We start from the raw sequence: 13,942 nt of genomic DNA on the forward strand, positions 1-13,942 counted from the left end.
ACTTGACTTCTTTCGTGTGTACCATATATATATATATATATATATATATATATATAAATAGAATAGCCAAAATGTTTGGTGAGGGGAGCCAATGGATTTTACTGACTGGTTGGCCATTTTTACAGAGTGATTTGGGCGATATTGCTATTAAACTTTTGATTGTATTGTTTTTTTTTACTGTTAAACAATTGACTGATTACTGACTTAGGCCGATCATTTTCCATTGACTGTATGTTATTTATTTCCATCAGCCCATTTACCTACTGAAAAAAGTGAGCCAGTAAAATAGCAGTGCTTTGCACCATTATTTTACTAGCTAAATTTCTTCTATTGATAGGCTGATAAAATTAGGGGGGGGGGGGCTCACAAGCAACGCCCCTGGCCAGTATAAGAAAATAATCTACAGAAAAAATTCTAGAAAACACGTGGTGGTGGTAGAAAACAAAGATCCATTAAAGTAAAGATTCAAAAAAGGATCACATCATGTATTATTTGCACTTATAATAATTTATTTGTACCCTCTATACACAAAAATGCATGCTAGAGGAGTAAATAAAACAAAGAAGAAAACAAGACAAGAACTACACAAGGGCAACAATAATTCTCACTCAGCAAAAGGAAAAAAAAAGAAAAACAATTTTGCTCACAATAGGAAACATACCTTAACTCGCCTAATACACAATTTAATATACTATAGCTCATAATACTCACACTTCTAAAATACACAATGCAAAACTACTCTAACTTGGCCTAATACAATTTTGGGAGCCAGCATTCCCCCCCCTGGAATGTCCCCCAGACCCCACATCCAGGTTCATGTTCCTCCTAAGGTGTTTGGGGAGAGGAGTCATAAGATAGCTGGCAAGGTGACAACCTCAGAGAGAGGTGTCCCTGTCACCAAGGTTAGGACTGTTGCTGGAAGTGGTCAGTATTTATCACTTTACTTCATATTTCCAAGGCAAATTTTTCAGCCTCAAATGCTAATTGGTGTTGCACCCAACCCAGAAGGCAGAGTTGTGCCATCAGGTTGGATAAACCAAGACTTATTTTTGAAATATATTCATCACTTCAAGGTATATTCACATGCATCTCAAGAGAGCCACAAGCTTCTAATCTTACAAAACCATGAGTCTTGTATTTCAGCTTAAAAGTTGTGCACTCTGCAAAAGATTCAGGCATCATGCTACTTACAATTCCCCCTCAATGCAGCCACACGCTCTAGCTGTTAGATGCTATCGTATACATCCCCTTCAAGTACCAATATGATCAAGCTGCAAATAAAAGGATGTTGTCTAATCCTGGGAAAATCTTGACAACATATGACATTGCTTCTCGTGTTAGATGAAGTCTTTCTCTAGTGTTACCCCAAATAATATCATGAGGGGCTTAAAAAAAACTGGAATGTGGCCCTAAAATGCTGAAATCTTGGCAGTAGAAGATTTTCGTATCTTTTTGGTCACTGACAAGCCTGCTCCTGCTAATCTTGATGGACCTGCATCTTTTAGTTCTGCAAATGATGTCCTATGTAAGCCTGAAGACCATGGGGCTGAGGTAGACAATGAATAAGCTTGGAGCTCATCAGCTCTTGTTCCAAATCAAGAACCAGCTACTCTTGAGCAAGTAAGACCATTCCAAAAGCAAAGCCACTTACTACCCAACATGATTAGGTTACACCCATCATACTGCAGATGGAAAAAAAAGAAAAGGAAAGATCAGCAAAGTAGTTAATGAGATAAGTTGCCGAAGGGAAAAACACCTGCATAGAGAAGAAACTCTTCATAGAGCCACACAGTTGAAATGGTCCTGGATGATGAAAGTAATCATTCTTTGAAAGCTGATTCTTCTGATGAAGGGGATGTGACTTAAGACGTCTTTAGCTACATCAACAGTGGTTACTTTGTAAGGGTAGTATTTGAGGGAAGATTTTACACTGGTTGTATAGTAAAACATTTTTCTCTTGTTGCCATGTGTATGGCCAGACTTTATATTTTACCCCAGAAAAGATATACTAAAAAAATCATCACCCCCTGTTCCTGCCCAATACTGCTTCCAGAGCATATTCATTATACATATTTCAAGTTCACCAATTGATAGTCAATTTATGGTGAAAGTGTGCTTGATTTTAATTATTTGAAGTCAATGATTTAATCATACAAGTGATTTTACCCTTTTTGCTAATAAAAAATTGGTTTGTGTCATAGCTCACTATGTACTATCCCTTGACCCTCTGTGTACCACCCCCAGGCATTTAGTGGGGCAACTGACACATGCAGGGATACCCCCTTTTTTCTTTCAGTTGAAAAGCGAAAAATCTGAAAAAATCACATTCTATTCTCATGATAACACGATTTAATTTTAATATATAAATCAATTCTTTAGTCAACCCTTTCATATGATTTTTTTTGTGTTAAAAAAAACTGTTGCCCCCCCCCAAAAAAAAGGAAAAAAACTATAATTTATTAAGTAGCTTTAAAACTGTTGCTCATTTTAAGTGTCAAACTTCCTCTAATTTGAGCTGATAATTGCTCATTTTTAATATAAGGAAACAATGCACAAAATGTGCATTGTCAATTTAATATACATATGCTGATATTTATTCCCTAAAATCATGATTAATTTTTGATTTCTTAAAGTTACAAAAGTGAAAATATTTCAAAGAATTGTTTTCAGTAAATAGCCAATGACACAGTAGGTCTTAGGTTTCTACAGTGATACGATACCCACGCTCTTGTTAGTAACTATTTTTATTCGATTCAAACTTGATTTGCATATTCAATTTAAGTTTCACTCGTTTTAAGATTTATTCATTCATTTACATTAATATATATTGTATGTTTGTTCGCATTGATCGTTTATTTAATTTCTGTCCGTTTTAAGTTTCATTTATACTTTAATAGAAAAATATTTGTTTTCGTTTTAAGCTTGATTTTCATATTGAATCTAATTATTACTCGCTTTAAGATCTATTTATTCATTTATATTATTACTTGTTGTATTTTTTTTGATATGATTGTTTATTTAATTTCTGTTCATTTTTGGTTTCATTTATTCTTTAATAGTAATTTCTGGTCGTGTTGAGTTTTAATTTTGAAATATATTTGTATCTACTGAGATTAAGTTTAAAATGGCCTAAGATTTTATTTTAAAAAAATATTTTTTTTAAAGTTTTTTTTAAGTTAATTTTTTTTCGTTTTTGATCTAAAGGATTTCCAAGTTTTTATTACATGGGGGGGGGGTTCTTACTGTCAGATTATTCTTGACTTTAAAAATTGGATCTATAAATGTAGGTTTAAACCGAATTAGGTTTTTTTAAAATTCTATAATATTAACTCTTTTATAAAGAACATATATATGAACAATATATAGCTTGCATAAATTGTGGAAAGCGATTGACAACAATGAATGGATTGAAAAAATAGCTCCAATCAGGGGGTTTAGACCATTTCACTTCCTGACACAAAGGGATCACGACTGTTTGGAATTGACCTTAATATGAATTTGTGTGCCAAAGCAATTTTGCATCTATCCCAGAGTATGTATTTAAACCTTATAATTGGATAATTATAATAGATTTCCTATGTGTTATTCCCATACAAATCCCCTTCCCATAAGTTATAAACCCCCCTTAATAAGTTATGCCCCAGGGCATAACGTACAACGCCTACCCCTGGGCCCTGGTGGGCTGTGTCGACACCGGAGTTTTTTGTTATAAGAACTTTGAACTATTTTAACAAAATGTCTATCTCAAAATTTTTATCTGATGCACTTAGGGCGTGGAGGAGGGAGAGGGGCTAGCTGTCCTTCAATCTCTTTTGACTCTTAAAAAGTGAACAAGAACTTTCAATTTTCAATCAAACGAGCCCTCTCTAAAGCTTATACGAGCATCCCTTCCATAAGAAATAATATGAAGGATTTGGATAATCCTTAAATTACAACCCTTGCCCTGAGGGCTTTGGGGTAGTTGTATTCCTCAAAGACTTAATTTCCAGAACTTAAAACTACGTTAAATAAAATGGCTGTCTTAAAGTTTTGATTGGGTGTGTTCGGGGAAACGGTGGGCGTGAGAGGGGGTAGTTGCCGTCAAATCATTTTCGACTATTACAAAGGGCGCTAGCCCTCGGAATTTCCAATCGAATGAGCCTTTTTTGAAGTTTCTACGACACCACCTTCTATAAAAACCTAATATGACCCCAGGGCATAACTTAAGACCCTGGCCCTGAGGTTTTTGGGGGATTGTCCTTCTCAAAAAAATATTTTCTATCTGGAAATCAAATACGCTGAACAAAATGGATATCTCAAAATTTTGCTGGGATGTGTTGGGGGGAATGATGGGCGTGGGGCGGGGGGGGGCTAGTTGCCCTCCAATCACTGTCGACTATTAAAAAGGGTAATAGCCCTTTGAATTTCCAATTGAATGTGCCTGTTTTGAAGTTTCTACGACAACGCGTTCTATAAAAACCTTATATGCCCCCAGGTCATAACTTAAAACCTTTGCCCTGAGGGTTGTGGGGGAGTGTCCTTCTCAAAAATATATTTTCAATCTGGAAATCAACTACGCTGAACAAAAACGGCTATCTCAAAATTTTGATTGGATGTGTTTGGCGGAATGATGGGCGCAGGGGGGGGCTAGTTGCCCTCCAATCACTTTTGACTATTAAAAAGGGCACTATCCCTTTGAATTTCCAAAAGAATGACCCCTTTTTGAAGTTTCTATGACAACGCCTTCTATAAAAACCTCATATGCCCCCAGGGCATAACTTAAAACCCTTGCCCTGAGGGTTGTGGGGGAATCTCCTCCTCAAAAATATATTTTCTATCTGGAAATATACTGCGCTGAACAAAATAGCTATCTCAAAATTTTGATTGGTTTTGTTTGGGGAAAGGGGGGGCGTGGAGGGGGGGGGGCTAGGTGCACGCCAATCACTTACGACTATTAACAAGGGCACTAGCCCTTTAATATCCAATCGAATGAGCCTGTTTTGAATTTTCTATGACAACACCTTCTGTAAAAACCTTATATGCCCCCACGGCATGACTTACAACCCTTGTCCTGATGGCTGTGAGGGAGTGTCCTCTTCAAAAAAATATTTTCTATCTGGAAATCAACAATACTCAACAAAATGTCTATCTCAAAACTATCATTGGCTGTGTTTGGGGAAATGAAGCGCATAGGGGGGGGGGGCTAGGTGCCCTCCAAACCCGTTCGACTTTTAAAAAGGGCACAAGCCTTTTAATTTCCAATCGAAAGAGTCTGTTTTGAAGTTTCTACGACAACGCCTTCTATAAAAACCGTATATTCCCCCAGGGTATAACTTAACACCTTTGCCCTGAGAGTTTTGGGGGAGTATCCATCTCAAAAATATATTTTCAATGTGGAAATCCACTACACTGGACAAAAATGGCTAGCTCAAAATTTTGATTGGAGGTATTTGGGTGACTGATGGGCGTAGTGGGGGGGGGGCTAGTTGCCCTCCAATCACTTTTGACTATTAAAAAGGGCACAAGCCCTTTTAATTTTCAAAAGAATGACCCCTTTTTGAATTTTCTATGACAACGCCTTCAATAAATACCTTATATGCCCCCAGGGCATAACTTAAAACCGTTGCCCCGAGGGTTGTGGTGGAGTAACCTCCTCAAAAATATATTTTGTATCTGGAAATAAACTCCGCTGAACAAAATGGCTATCTCAAAATTTTTATTGGATGTTTTTGGGGAAAGGAGGGGCGTGGAGGGGGGGGGGGGCTAGTTGCACACCAAACACTTTCGACTATTAAAATGGGCCCGAGCCCTTCAATGTCCAATAGAATTAGCATTTTTTGAAGATGGTACGACAACGCCTTCTATAAATACCTTATATACCCCCTCGGCATAACTTTAAACCCTTGCCCTTAGGGTTGTGGTGGAGTATCCTCCTCAAAAAAATATTGTATCTCTTTAAATAAACTCATCTTAAAACAATGTATTAAGCACCATTTGTCTTGGCGGGGGGGGGGGGACGGCGGGGCGGGGGGGGCTAGTTGCTCTCCAATCACTTTCGACTATTAAAAAGGGCACTAGCCCTTTAATTTCAAATCGAATGAGCCTGTTTTGAAGTTTCTACGACAACGCCTTCTATAAAAAACCTTATATGCCCCCAGGGCATAACTTAAAACCCTTGCCCTGAGGGTTGTGGGGGAGTGTCCTCCTCAAAAATATATTTTCTATTTGGAAATCAACTATGCTGAACAAAATGGCTAACTGAAAATTTTGATTGGATGCGTTTGGGGAAATACTGGGCGGGGGGGGGGGGGTAGGGGTGCTAGTTACACTCCAATCACTTTCGACTATTAAAAAGGGCACTAGCTCTTTAATTTCCAATCGAATGAGCCTGTTTTGAAGTTTCTACAACATGCCTTCTATAAAAAAACCTTATATGTCCCCAGGGCATAACTTAAAACCCTTGCCCTGAGGGTTTTGGGGGAGTGTCCTCCTCAAAAGTATATTTTCAATCTGGAAATCAACTACGCTGAATCAAATGGCTCTCTCACAATTTTTATAGGAGGTGGTTGGGGAACTTATGGGCGTGGGGGGGGGGCTAGTTGCCCTCCAATCATTTTCGACTATGAAAAAGGGCAATAGAACTCTCGATTTCCAATCGAATGAGCCCCCTTTGAAGCTTCTACGATTCGTACTATGAAAAAAGAGGTCAAATTAGTTGTAGTTTGATCATGGAATTTAGTAGAAGGAGATTCACTCCAGGAATGATTTAGCTGTTTTAATTCTTATTTCCAGGTTTTATTGAAACTCTGATTCTCTTGTGCCATTGAAGTGCCTAATAAGTACCGATACTGTCCTATTCCTTATGTTTTGGATTCACATACTAGCCCATAAGTGAAGCACTGCCTTTACGTATAATACCATGATGACTTCTTGCTATTTTTGCTCTTCTATTCATTTCTTTTAACCAGCTCAAAAAAAAATTTACATAAATGTGCAAAGAATTATGGCTGAAATTAGTCACATTTCATGCAATGCCAGTACTGCTTGTGTGACATTTATTTCTGCATCAGCATGCTGTATGAAATGTCTGCTAATAGAATAAAGTGAATTTAAACAAAATATGCATATTTTTCCCATAATTTAAAAAATTGTTTGTGCATGTATAAGTGGTACCAACCCATTCTCTTTCTATTGTTATCAATTTTATCATGCAGCACTAGGAGACCAAGCTTTGCTTATGAAGGAGAATTATAGACATAAAAATAATAATCAGTGTAACCCCTCTCCAGAAATGTATACTCTCTATACTCAAATTTACACAATAAAATGTTTCTTTTATTTTTTATATATTTTTTCTTTTTAAAAAAAATAAAAAAAGTATCTTTTATTTTAATAACTCTATTCTACAGGTTACTCTCCCTACAATTTCAAACCACACAACGGTACTCTTGTAGCAAGCGGTAAGCACGCGAATATTGCATTGAAGATTAGATAGAATAAAACCCAGTACTTACACGAGATGCTGTATAAAGAAAGGCATTACAAAGGGTTTCTCACTCCAGGAACTACATTTAAAGTTTAGTTTTTTGAGGTTTAGGGGGAATAAAAATTACCAAATTTTAGTTGATTAGGTTAAGTATTTATTATATCCTGTACGTTACAATCCCCCCCCTAATGTACAAATATATAGCCCAACTTTGTTTCTGAACTATTATATTTGCATTCAATTTTGTTTTATGTCATTAGCGTTAACGAAACTTAACTTTTCACGCACTTACCGCTTTCTACAAAAGTACCAAAACGACTAAGCAAGCCGAGCCCTACAAATCTTAGTATTTTTTCGGTCCAATATGAGGTCAAAAAAGACTTTCTTTGGGAAAGAACAACAAAATTTACTCCTTCATCTGCGCAAAGTCGACGGAAACCAATTGCCCCCTAGAAAACGACTTGTTGAACCAAGCCCTATAAAACTTGGTATTCTGTCTGTCCAGTCTAATGTCATTAAAGACTTCTGTTGAGCGAAGGGCTACGAAATTTACCGTTTCATCTGCGCAAAGTTGACAAAAACATAATATTTTGTCAGTCCATTATTATGTCATAAAAGACTTCTGTCAGGCAAAGACAACGAGATTGACTGCTCTATCTGCGCAAAGTTGACAGAAACCAATTGGCTGCCAAGAAAACGACTTGTCAGATGGAGTTTTGCAAAATTTGATATTTGTCAATGTCCCAGTTAGACAGGCTCTACTGAGAAAAACATATTGGGAAATATTGTTGTTTCTTTCCAAAATATCAGGAACATCTGACATATTTTTCTAATACATAAGCCAATAGCATTACAAGGTTATACTAAGCTCATTTAGAATTAGGCCTCTTTCTCTTATTCTCAAAAGCCATATAATAAATCATATAATCCAGGGTATGAAGAATTAAAAATGCAAGAGAAAGGAACAATTTTCCATTCTAGTTTCGAAAATTTTGCTACTTTGCAACATTCAACTTATTTCAAGACTTGATTTAATAATAAAAATTACGAAAAAGAAGGCAGGAAGCTTAGTGACCTGGGTTGTATTGGTACTTCAAAAGGAAACTCTGTAATACACAAACATGTAAAAATAAATTCAAACCTAACCAGTTTGTCAAGAGAGAGGAAAGTTTACAGCAATGCAAGTTTCCAGTGATCTAGAAATTGCAATTTCTATTAGCAAGATTTGAACGTAAAAGGACGCTTGGAGGACTATTTTATTTTTTTAGATCATCAGCACATGAAAATGGTTGCAGAACAAAGAAAAAGATCCAGAACTAGAATAAAGCTTGGTGTAAAGTATGTTTCAAAAGAATTATGATGAAAAGTATTACTAATTTGACTCTGATTATTGAGCTACCCGTATTCCAAAGCATCATAGTGAAGAACTGGAAACCAGTATCAAAGTGAAGATTAGGCCAAAGATTGTGCAGAAGATCACTCTATTTTATATTCCAAAATGCTTATGGCCAAGAAGCTCCAAGAAAACCATAGAAGGCCCTGTCACAAGCAAACTTTATTTCAAACTGCAAGATAGCTTAGAGCAATTTGAGCCAACAGAAAGCTTAGAGTCTGTCTTCAGTTGTGCCTGTTGTTTTAGTGCAGAGTCACAGCCACCTTGCATCTAGCATCCTGAGACTGCTAAAGATGTTTCTCAAAAAAGTTCAGCAGATGTCCGTGCAACCACATAATTTGATAGGATTGACTCCCAAAGTCTGTGCAGAATCTTACTTTTAAGGGGAAATTTTTTAAACAAGTGTCAGTTTATTAAAGTGCAGTAATCTTTAAAAAATTTGATTGAAATACTGAATAATTTGTAACTGATAAACAAGGAAATGATAAAAAGATTAGGGATATTCAACAAAATCTATCCTTAATCTTTAATTATATATAATAAAAAGATGAGTTATCCTGAAAAGCAGTGAACATGTCCTTTTAATATACAAACTTTTGCATTTCTACCTAATTTAATTTTGTTTCTGTGACTTAGAGGAAAGTCCTGGTAAGTCGGTCTTTTGTACAGGAATGGAGTATTGGAGCCGCGTGAGTTTTAGAGATATTGGAGTATACGTAATTATGTATGCAAAATAGCAGTATTACTGTGTCGCAAACCTCTACACATTTGAGCTTGCTCTCTACTTTTGGGGTTCCTACTCTCTTTTCTTTTGACGTTTACTTTAAAATAGAACTGAACTGAAGTGTACCAAATTGCCTGCAAGAAGCAAAGAAGAATATGGTTTTGAAATTACCTTTCAAGTTGAATTTGTTATGGCCAGGTTGCCTTGTAAAAGTTGTTGAATTTGTTTTGAGCTTTTCAATTTTTTCAAATGCAACAAATAAATAAAGACAAATAAATGTGGTATAATTGAAGTACTATTTCAGACACATCTTGATGAAGTTTGTCCTGGCCCATCCTTGACAAAGATTGGAGTCTGAATAGAAGAAAATGCAGCTGAACCATTATCCTTTCAGGCCTGACACTGTGGAACCTGGTGAAAGAAAAAAAAACATTGGAAGAAGTTTGCTGTTCAGAAAGTGATCACAAAGAAACAGTAGGAATCAGCAATATCTTCACTCTTCTTTTTTGCATTACTGACTGTACCAAAGCAGCAAAAAAAAGTGACATTTGAATTAAAGTTGGATTCCATCTCCAACAAGTTAGATGCTGCAATTTACAAGCAGTAGACATAGAACAATCAATCAGCAAATATGGAACTAGTCTTATTAGTTAGTCAGATAAATTCTTTTCTCAGAAAGTGTCAAGAATGGAAGGAGTAAGATCTGAAGCCAAAATTTCACAGCAAGCTGGGATCATAGGGGTCAAGCACAATCCCAAGCTTAAAAAAAAAAATTTCAGGCTCAGAAAAGCTGAAGCCTATCAAAATAGGACCATTTCAGCCAAAATCAATTTTTCAATAAACAAGGAAATCCAATCCCAGAGTTCCAAACACCAATTACAGTTTGTTAGAAACTGGTACAATGAATAGGCTACTTGCTTCCTAGAGTATAGTGTCAAGAAATATTTCGCTCACTACTTTGCCTGTTTGTTGTTTCCAATTGCTGCAACTTCTAGTTTGGCACATTCTGCCACAAATGCAGAAACAAGGCTTCTTCATTTATAACAAGAACTAGAAACTGGCACAAAATGCAAAGCAAGGGCACCAAGGCTGGAATGCTCATCACTCACTTCCAATCAAATGATCTCAAAGCTTCTGCAGGTGATCTTATTTGTTTTATAGACAGCAACAGATCATTACCAAGCTTAGTTAACATGGAGATAAAATATACAGAGTCAAAAAAGAAAGCAAAAGAGGCTGTTGCACTATATACATGTTGCTAGATGTTACCACCACTCTAGGTAAACAAGGGCTGGCTTTTCATGGGAAGATTCATGACAGGAAAAATCACATTGAGATAGCTACTATTCTTTTGAAACCAAAAATTGAATTGGGCCATTGAAAAAAAAAAAAAAAAACAGGACAAACCACAATTAACCCGCTATTGGTTGGGTAAAAGCCAAAATCAATTAATTGCAATTGTTGGAACAGAGCCAGTTAAAAAAAGTTTCTCAGAGGTTAATGATGCGGACTTTTTTGATATCTTTGCATACAAAACACCCACTGTCAGCCATGAAGAGTGTTTAGCTGTAGGTGTACAGCACATTGATAGAGAGGGAGCCACTAAAGAGCATTTACTCATTATTAAAGATTCTGAGTCCAAGTTGCAGAATAAATTCTACAAGTTTGGCGGAAGGCTTGTATCAATGAAAAAAAAACTGGCATTTTAATGCCACAATTTTGCAAGTAACATGAGTGGTTGCTTCAAGGGAACACAAGCTCACATTTCCAAGAAATTAGGAAGAAATGTTCAATACATCAGATGCCAAGCCCACAGAGGGAACATTATCTTTCTTTTTGCAAGAGTGCTGGAAGTATCATTGAGTTTGCCAAGTTGTTCTCTCTAGTGAAGAAGAACAAACAAGGGTTGCCTTTAGTTACAGAGCATCCAATTTTGCCAAACTATTGCTAAAATATTGGCCAAAGGTGAACAAATATTTAGCAAGACGAAAAATTGTCAAGAACAGATTGAAGTCAACCATGGGAAATGATTGACTTGACCATTGCATGCTCACGATGTCAGAAAAAGGCCTACTGGAAAAAATTGACCTTAAACTACTTGCAGAAAAGTCGAAATTAGAAAAGCTGTGCAGCCTTAAAGTTTAGCTTATTTTCTTTGTCTTGATTTTACTTTTATACCTGAGTTTTTCTCTACAATATATGACGATTTTCTGCAAATAATAAACATTATTTTAACACAATAAAACAAGTAAAAAATGTCAGTTGTTGTAGGTATGTTCCCAAATTGATTGGCACATTTTTGACATCCCCCCAAAGGTAAAAGGCTAGTGATGCCCCTGACCCTAGCAGCCACTTTTCTGATCAGTGTGCTAGGTTATCCAGGTATTCCTACAGGGAGGTTCTTGCATCAGCAGTATTGGATGCCCCTGCAAGCTTAGACTTGTCAGCATAAAGAGCAGCCCCCTGTAGGCATGAAATGGAAGAATAATCTTTAATCTTTCTGTGTTGATGTACTTTCAAACAAACTTGATGAACTTTATTCTTTGGTAAATTTACAGAAACCTGATATAGTTATTGTGACTGAGGTGCTTCCAAAGCACTGCCTCAACCCCAAAGCACATTTTTGTCAACTGAGTGGCTATAATATTGTGGACAACAAGCATTCAAAAAGAGGAGTTTGTATTTATGTTTTGTCATTGTCAAAATTTAAATATGCAGAAGTTGATGTTTTGTTTACTATGGAATTAAGTCAAGTAATTAGTGTGGAAGTTAAGTTGCCAGGGGTATCCCAAAATGTGAGAATTGTAGGCATTTAACATACAAAGCCAAGTATGTTAAATGACAATCACCTGCTGAGTTATCTGTCATACCTTTGTCTGTTTTCTCAAAAATTTTTGTTCTTGGTGACTTCAATACACCCAATATTGACTGGTTATCCCAGGCTATGTCAATGATAGACCAGAGTTTTGCTTTTAAACTTGTGCAAATGTTACAGGATAGTTTTCTGTGCCAGCATATTGTTGATCCCAGAAGGCTCAGAAATCATTCCACTCCCCATGTACTAGATTTGGTGATCACAAAATCTCCAGGTGACATACTAGACCTTAAGATTCTGCCACCTCTAGGTAAAAGCAACCATGTAGTTACGTCTCTACCAATGAATGTAAGTGCAGCAGTGAACTGTGGTTCTAAATTTTATTGTGATTATATACAATGAAATTCAAGACTTTATCCATTCTGTTTCTTTTTTTGAGGAGCTTCAGTCTAGGAATGCAGATGTTCTTTTAAGTTCATCTGAGAGGTTATAAAAGAAGCATGTGATAGTTTCATTCCGCAATATTACATAGAAGAAGGTTCAAGAAAAAGAAGACAACTGCCAAAATTTGTATTTGATGCAATTAGTGATAAAAATAAACAATGGAGACAGCATATGTTGGAAAAAAAACAAAGACTTGTGGTGTGAGTATAAAAGGGCGTGGAATCATGCCACTCATTCACTATGTGTTAACTGGGAATAACTCAAATTGTCAATCATTACTAACATTCGAGGGTGTCCAAAGAAGTTTTGGAAGTATGTTAATAGAAACAAGACTGATTCCTCAACTGATTTGTGCATTTTTGATGACCCAGCTACTAGTGAATTAATAAGTAATGATCAGAAAAAGGCTGATGTGTTTACTCAAGTGTTTTCATCAGATTTTGTAAATCTGAATGATGTCCATGCATGAAGTCTGTCCCATTTTACTGAATTTGTTTCAGCAGACAAAGTGCCCTTTGATGACTGATATTTCTTCAGAGCAGGTTTTAAAAATTCTCCATGACCTTTCCATTAATAAAGCTCCAGATATTACCTTACCTTAAATTACCTTAAATTGCACTAGCCAGCGATAAGGACGAATGATATTTCTAATGCTTTTCTTCAGAAGACAGCCACATGTTTAGCTGAACCTCTTGCGTTTTTGTTTAACCATTGTCTGTTGAATGGTAAATGCCCCTCAGCATGGAAAAAAGCAGTCATAAAGCTGTTCCATAAAGGAGGATCTAAATTCCAATTTGGAAATTATCATCCAATTTCAAACACCTCAATTTTTTTGGGAGTTCTTGAAAAGATGATTGTATATTGGATACAGGATTACTTAAAGCAAAATAAATTCTGGCATCCGTCACAACATGGTTTCAGAAAAAACAGGTTATGTAATATGCAGTTGCTAGAAGTTGTAAAAGATTTCCAAAATATGGCTGATTTTGGTTTGAAGTTTGACTGCTTGTACATTGACTTCAGTAAATTGTTTGACAAAGTTTCAGTTATTTTATTGCTTGAAAAATGTGAAAAGTATAAGCTAAGCAGTAGAGCTTTAAC

General features: G+C 36.2%; 1 protein-coding gene across 2 annotated transcripts in view; it reads right to left on the reverse strand.

The window, feature by feature from the left end:
* The window catches only part of LOC148940266 (dolichyl-diphosphooligosaccharide--protein glycosyltransferase subunit DAD1-like), a 39,943-nt gene that overhangs the window by 10,586 nt on the left and 15,415 nt on the right, over window positions 1–13,942 (reverse strand). The window lies entirely within an intron of this gene.

The sequence above is a fragment of the Artemia sp. Qi Xiang Cuo genome, chromosome 20 (assembly GCF_049724085.1).
Source record: "Artemia sp. Qi Xiang Cuo chromosome 20, ASM4972408v1, whole genome shotgun sequence".
Taxonomy (NCBI): Eukaryota; Metazoa; Arthropoda; class Branchiopoda; order Anostraca; family Artemiidae; genus Artemia; species Artemia sp. Qi Xiang Cuo.